Below are 7,175 nucleotides of genomic sequence, written 5' to 3' on the forward strand. Positions count from 1 at the left end.
CAGTATGCATTCCATTATCAACAAAGGCATTCCCCAAGAATGTAAGGCTCTTGCAAGTACTTGCTGAGGTTTCCCAGGGTCTTCAGAAGCCATTTTGATTTTGTTTATAGGAGCTGGCGTTTTTGGTTACTTGGGGATGGTGCTTTGTTGGAAAGGTGCACAGTAGTGCCCAGAAATAGCCTTCTGGGTGGAGAATGATGGGAAAATCTTTCTGTAATATTTTTTTCTTGTGGTTCTCTTTATTTCACCAGTTATGAATGCAATTGTGTTTCCCAAAATATATGTTGGAAATTCTGTAACTTAATATTTGTGGATGTAACGTAATGTGATGTAATTACCTTTTATTTAATATAACATAATGCAATCACTTTCCATAATGTAATCAATCAGTTGACAGATGCCATGTGAAGATTGCCCAGGAACCAAGGAATATCCAGTGATACTGACAATGAAGCAATCAACATGGTTGAGACTCTTATTTGAACTTTTAGCCTCCAGAACTGTGAGAAAATTTTCCCCCACCCCATCACCCTAGCTTATCTGCTAGGGAAAGCCTACAAGATGGTCTCACCATTTTACTGAAGGAAGGAAAGAAGAAGAGAAGGGAGGAAGGGAAAGGAAGAAAAGCAGAATACTTCTTAAAAGTGAGGATGATGAGACTTCATCTTGCTTACCTTAGATATGTTATCAAGAGGGACCAGTCCCTGAAGAAAGACATCATGCTTGGTAAGGTAGAAGGTCAGTGAAAAAGAGGAAGACCCTCAATGGTGCCTGCAATAATGGGCTCAAACATACCTCCTACTGTAAGGATGGCACGGGACCAAGTAACGTTTTGTTCTGTTGTAAATATACATAAGGTCACTATGAGTGGGAGCCATTGCCACAGTATTACCAACAACAGCAATGCCTGGTAAGCAACGACACCCTTAGGCTCAGGTACACCCCTTATTACTGGAATTCCCTTGAGGTTCCTGAAACTGTACTTACCTTATTGTTAAGGTGATTTTACCTTAGGCTGGTAGAGTTTCAGTTACGATCTGCGTGGGTTATAAAACATGGAAGCACGGATAAAAAGAGAGTTTACGTTTCTGAGCTCAAGTGAACCAAGTGTTTGCTTCCTTTCTGGGTCCTTTCCCTGTTTTTCACCTTGCACATTTTCACCATGCATCCTTTGAGACTCGGCTTGAACTTTATCGTCTCTTGATGCTACCCCAGCTCTCCCAGCCGAATTGGAAATCCCTCTCCCGTGCTTCTGTAACCTCTTTTTTTTTTTTCTTCTTTTTTAATTTTGTGGTGGGGAGCTACTTAAGCTTTTAGCACATCGTGTTGGGGTTACTATTTTATGATTAGACTATAAGTTCCTCAAGGGCAAAACCAGCTGTCTTTGAGTTGGTTCTGACTTACGGCGGCCCCATGTGTGTCAGAGTAGAATTGTGCTCCATAAGGTTTTCACTGGCTGATTTTTCAGACGTAGATTGCCAGGCCTTTCTTCCGAGGCACCTCTGGGTGGACTTGAACCTCCAACCTCCCAGCTAGCAGCTGAGTACATTATCGAAGACCACAGCCTTCAGTATGGATTGCACCTCAACATAAAGAAAACAAAAATCCTCACAACTGAACCAATGAGCAACATCATGATAAACGGAGAAAAGATTGAAGTTGTCAAGGATTTCATTTTACTTGGATCCACAATCAACAGCCATGGAAGCGGCAATCAAGAAAGCAAAAGACGCATTGCATTGGGTAAATCTGCTGCAAAGGACCTCTTTAAAATGTTGAAGAACAAAGATGTCACCTTGAAGACTAAGGTGCACCTGACCCAAGCCGTGGTATTTTCAATTGTATCACGTGCATGTGAAAGCTGGATAATGAATAAGGAAGACCAAAGAAGAATTGACGCCTTTGAATTGTGGTGTTGGCAAAGAATATTGGATGTACCATGGACTGCCAGAAGAACGAATAAATCTGTCTTGGAAGTAGTACAACCAGAATGCTCCTTAGAAGCAAGGATGGCGAGACTGCGTCTTACATACTTTGGACACATTGTCAGAAGGGATCAGTCCCTGGAGAAGGACATCATGCTTGGCAGAGTACAGGGTCAGCAGAAAAGAGGAAGACCCTCAAAGAGGTGGATTGACACAGTGGCTGCAACAATGAGCTCAAGCATAATGAGGATTGTGGGGAAGGCGCAGGACCGGGCAGTGTTTCGTTCTGTTGTGCATAGGGTCGCCATGAGTCAGAACTGACTCGACAGCATCTAACAACAAGAACAACAACCACCCAGGGACTCCCTTCAGGGGCAAAAAAAAGCCAAACCCAGTGCCGTCGAGTCGATTCCGACTCATAGTAACCCTATGGGACAGAGTAGAACTGCCCCCTAAAGTTTCCAAGGAGCGCCTGGCAGATTCGAACTGCCGATCTTTGGGTTAGCAGCTGTAGCACTTAACCACTACACCATCAGGGTTTCCCTTCAAGGGCAAGGACTGTGTTATTCATATCTGTAACTCCAGCACTAGGCTTAATAAATCGTTGATGTTCACCAAATGGAATGAGGTTCTTACTTATTTTCAACTCCAGATCTTCCGATCTGTGAAAGTCCCAAACCAGGGCATTGGCTCTAAGAGAGGATTCTTCCTTATCAGTAGCCCTGGGAGTTCCTTGGTGTCTGTCTTTCCTCTTCTATGTGTCTCTGTGTCTATTCTGCTCCTTTTATCACTCAGAAGTGATTAGGTTTAGGATCCACCTACTCTGGTATGACCTCAGTAACATCACAGAAGAAAACTCCTATTTCCCAACAGGGTCATATTTACAAGTACAGGGGCTAGGATTTCAACACATTTTTGGGGGACACAGTTCAATCCACAACATGGGATCATAGAATATTTGTCCTTTTGTGTCTGGCTTCCTTGACTCAGCATAATGTTTTCAAGGTTCATCCATATTGTAGCATGTATCAGAACTTCATCTGTCTTCATGGCTGCATAATATTCCACTGTATGGATTTACCACATTTTGTTTATGCATTCATCACTTGATGGACACTTGGGTTACTTCCACTTTTTGGCCGTTGTGAACAGTGCTTCAACGAACATTGGTGTACAAGCATCTGTTTGTGTTCCTGCTTCAAGCCTTTGGGGTATAAACCTAGGAGTGGAATTGCTGGGCTGTAGGGTAATTCTATGACCCAGCAATTCCATTCCTAGTTGTGTGTAAGCAGGAACACAAACACGTTTAATCTTTTGAGGAACGGCCAGAATGTTTTCCACATCAGGGACAGCATTTTACGTTCCCACTAGCAATGCATGAGGGTTCCAATTCAAAGGTAATTCTTTGAAGGAAGGAAGGAGGAATGCATGACTGTGAATGCGTCTAATGATATTGCTATCCCAACATGTCAGCAACGTAGGTGCCATAGACGACAAAGTTTGAGAGCCACCTCTCTACAGATCATAGCCCCACTTGGGCCCTGTTTTAGTTCTCTAGTGCTGTTGTAACAGAAATACCACAAGCGGGTGGCTTTAACAAACAGAAATTAATTTTTCCTACTGTTTAGGAGGCTAGAAGTCCAAAACCAGGGGGCCAGCTTTAGGGGAAGGCTTTCTCTCTGTGTTGGCTCTGGGGGAGGGTCCTTGTCTCTTCAGATTCTGTTTCCTGGCTCCTTGGTGATCTTCATGTGCGTGGTATCTGTCTTCCCCCATCTCTGCTTGCTTGCTTCTTGTTTAATCTGTTCTTTTTATAGCTCAAAAGAGATGGATTTAAGACACACCCTACACTAATACTGCCTCATTAACGTAATGATGCGCATTCCCAAATAGGATTATAACCACCATACCAAAAAAAAAAAATTCAAACCCACTGTTGTGGAGCTGATTCCGACTCACAGCAACCCTATAAGATGGAGTAGAACTGCCCCCACAGGCATTCCAAGGCTGTGATCCTTACGGACGCAGGTCACCACATCTTTCTTCCGTGGAGCCGATGGTGGGTTCAAACCATTGCCGCATTGGTTAGTAGTGGAGTGCTTTAACCACTGCACCACCAGGGCTCCTTATAACCACCATACCAAAACCAAACCAAACCCGTTGCCGTTCAGTCAATTCTGACTCATAGCAACCCTATAGGACAGAGTTGAACTGCCCCATAGGATTTCTGGAGAGTGGCTGGTAGATTCAAACTATCAATCTTTGGGTTAGCAGCTGAGCTCTTAACCACTGTGCAACCAGGGCTCCATAACCACAACAGGGGTTAGGATTTACAACACGTATTTTGGCAGACACATTTCACTCCATACCAGGCCACTTTTCCCCAGCCGCCCAGATGTCTGGGATGGCCTCTGAGGTCCCAGGAGCTCCGAGCATCCTTAAGGCCATTGACCATGGCAGCTCACCGCCGCCCCCCACGACTACCCCCTGTCAAATTGCTCCTGAGATTTCCTTTTGGGTGCAGAGATTAAAAGGGACCTGGAAAGCTTAACCTCTGGCTTCTCCAATTCTGTGTTTAAGGGGTTCAAAGGAAAAGGAATGTCTTAAGCCGGTATGCTGAGGCTGGCTCTGCAGATGATGTTGGTCAAGGGTGAAGAAACACAAACACAGCCCTTAGTGAGGCATAAGTGGGCGAGTCCTGCGGAGGGGCTGGGGTATGTGGGCTGCAGCTTGTAGATAAGACGCACTTGGGAACCACAGCTACTCCCCAGCCCTTCAGCACCCCGATTTTCAGGAGATGGGGGAGTGGGGACCCAGAGTAGGAAACAGGCTCTTCTTGCCCCACCTGCACGCCTCCCATCTGCTTCCAGCCAAGTCAGGTTGGTTCCCTCGACAGGGGTTTGCATAATGACCATAACAGCTGGTACTGGTGTCACATCGCGGGCAGGAGGGGTTTATCAGTCCCACACATTCCATTGTTGGCATGTTTTATGGGATTCTAACACCGTGGTGAGTGTTCTTCCCCCAGGAGAGAGAGACAAGAAGAAATTGAGGAATAGGAAAGAGGAAAAAGGCTGTTTTCTTCCAAAAATTGGAGTCACCCACCAGATGAAAATAACGTGTCTTGAAGGTTGTGATAAGATAGAAAATAGCTCTAGAAGTGTTTTAGACAGCGTTGTCTGCTTATCTCTTTGTGTTCCTGTCGTTTGGAGAGACTGTTTTCTGCTGATTTGAGAAACACAGAAAGAATATGGGACAAAAGCTGTCTCTGGGTGAATACCATGGGAATATTAGCCCATTTTTTAGTGTTTCATTTCAGGGCTTGAACACATTTTTTTTTTTTTGCGATTCCACAAGGCAACTGTGGGGAAAAAACAAAACGTGGCAGCCAATTAGCCCAGTGTCTTGCTTGCTTGTCCAATGGCTCTGTCTTTTGTTAAGCCTGAAATGTGTTTTTCCAAGCCACTTGGCTTCTCCAAGCTGTCTATTTAATTTGCCTGGAACATTCTTATGGATCCAAACAAACAAACAAAAAAAAAACCTCTACTGCCATTGAGTCAAATCCGACTCATAGTGACCCTATAGGACAGAGTAGAACTGCCGCATAAGGTTTCCAAGGCTGTGATTTTTACGGAAGCAGGCTGCTACATCTTTCTCCTGTGGAGTGGCTGGCGGGTTCCAACCGCTGACCTTTCAGTTAGCAGCTGAGTGCTTTAGCCACTGAGCCACCAGGGCTCCTCTTCATGGATCACACACTTTTATACTGGCATTTCATTAGAGCCTTGAGCAACTGCGCACAGAGGGCGCACAACCGTCTGCTCTCTGCGGGCACAGCGCATAGGTTGATGGGCAGCTCTGATCAGAGAAAATGTCACTCGCAGGAAAACCAAGTCCCTGTGCAGCCTAGAGAATGCAACAGGCTGCCTCGGTTTCCCCGGTGACGCTGAGCGTGGACTAGCTCTAGGAGATACGTTGAAGCTTCTCCCCACTCATCCTCAGCCACCTGGCTGACCACCTGGAACCCATCTGGCCAGGAGTCAAGGTAGGGGTGACGGCGTCTTGCTCTCTGGTACTTCTTGTTCATCACCTGCTCTCCAGATGGTAGGTCCCTGCTCAGACTGTCCCGAATGTCCCAAAGACCTTCCTCTGGTCAGCAAATCCAGCCACGGCCACCTGGCTCCGCGGTACAGGTCACCCAGGATCACACCAAGCCACATTGCTTTCCAGATTGCTGGCCACTGAGTTTGCCCAGGGGAGGGGCTGCAGCCTAACCTCGCTTTGATTGTGGGAGTGGAGAGATTCAAAGGAAGATCTAGAAGCAAAATGGTGGTGGTGGAGGGGGAGCTTGGTTAAGTACAAGGACCCCCAGGTCTACCTATACAATGGAATTCTAATCAGCCTTTAAAACGGTGCTATAGAGCTTAGTTATATATTCATTGACAGAAAAGTATTCATGATACATTACTTGGTGACAGTAGCAAGTTATAAAATTGTATACAGTAAGGTCCAAAATTCATGTGTATCTACAGAAACGAAAATATCTGAACTCCTTTCCATTGAATAGATTCTGGCTCATGGCCACCCCGTGTGTTACAGAGTAGAACTGCTCCGTAGGGTTTTCTTGGCTCTAATCTTTATGGAGGAGCCCTGGTGATGCAGTGGTTAACCATTCAGCTGCTAACCAGAAAGTCAGCGGTTCGAACCCACCAGCCACTCCACGGGATGTGATAGTCTGCTTCTGTAAAGATCACAGCCTTGGAAACCCTGTCAGGTAGTTCTACTCTGTCTGTCCTATAGGGTCGCTATAAGTCGGAATCGACTCAACATTAACGGGCTTGGGTTCGGTTAATCTTTACAAAAGCCGATTGCCAAGCTTTCTTCTGCAGTGGGTTGGAACTGCCAATCTTTATGAATGCTTACAAAAGTCTGGAAGGACACGGTTCATACCCTAAACAGCAAATATCTCTGGATGGTGAGGTCGGGTGATTTTCCCCCCAATATCTTCATGGTGTTTTTAAAGGTAGTATATATTTTTTAAAAGTAGTATTTTTTGAAAGGAGCAAAACATAGACTCAGAATTTGAGATTATTGGCTAGACAGGAAACTTTCTAATAGTTTGCTTAAAGGGGAAGCAGTTTCTAAGTTCCCTTCAAATCCCAAATTTCTTAGAAGAGTCAAAGGAAAACACGAAGGCCTGTCTCTCAGCATGGCGTCAATGTTGCCCCCCCACCCCCGACTTTTCTCACCAAACAG

This window comes from Loxodonta africana, chromosome 18 (assembly GCF_030014295.1).
Source record: "Loxodonta africana isolate mLoxAfr1 chromosome 18, mLoxAfr1.hap2, whole genome shotgun sequence".
NCBI classification, from domain to species: domain Eukaryota; kingdom Metazoa; phylum Chordata; class Mammalia; order Proboscidea; family Elephantidae; genus Loxodonta; species Loxodonta africana.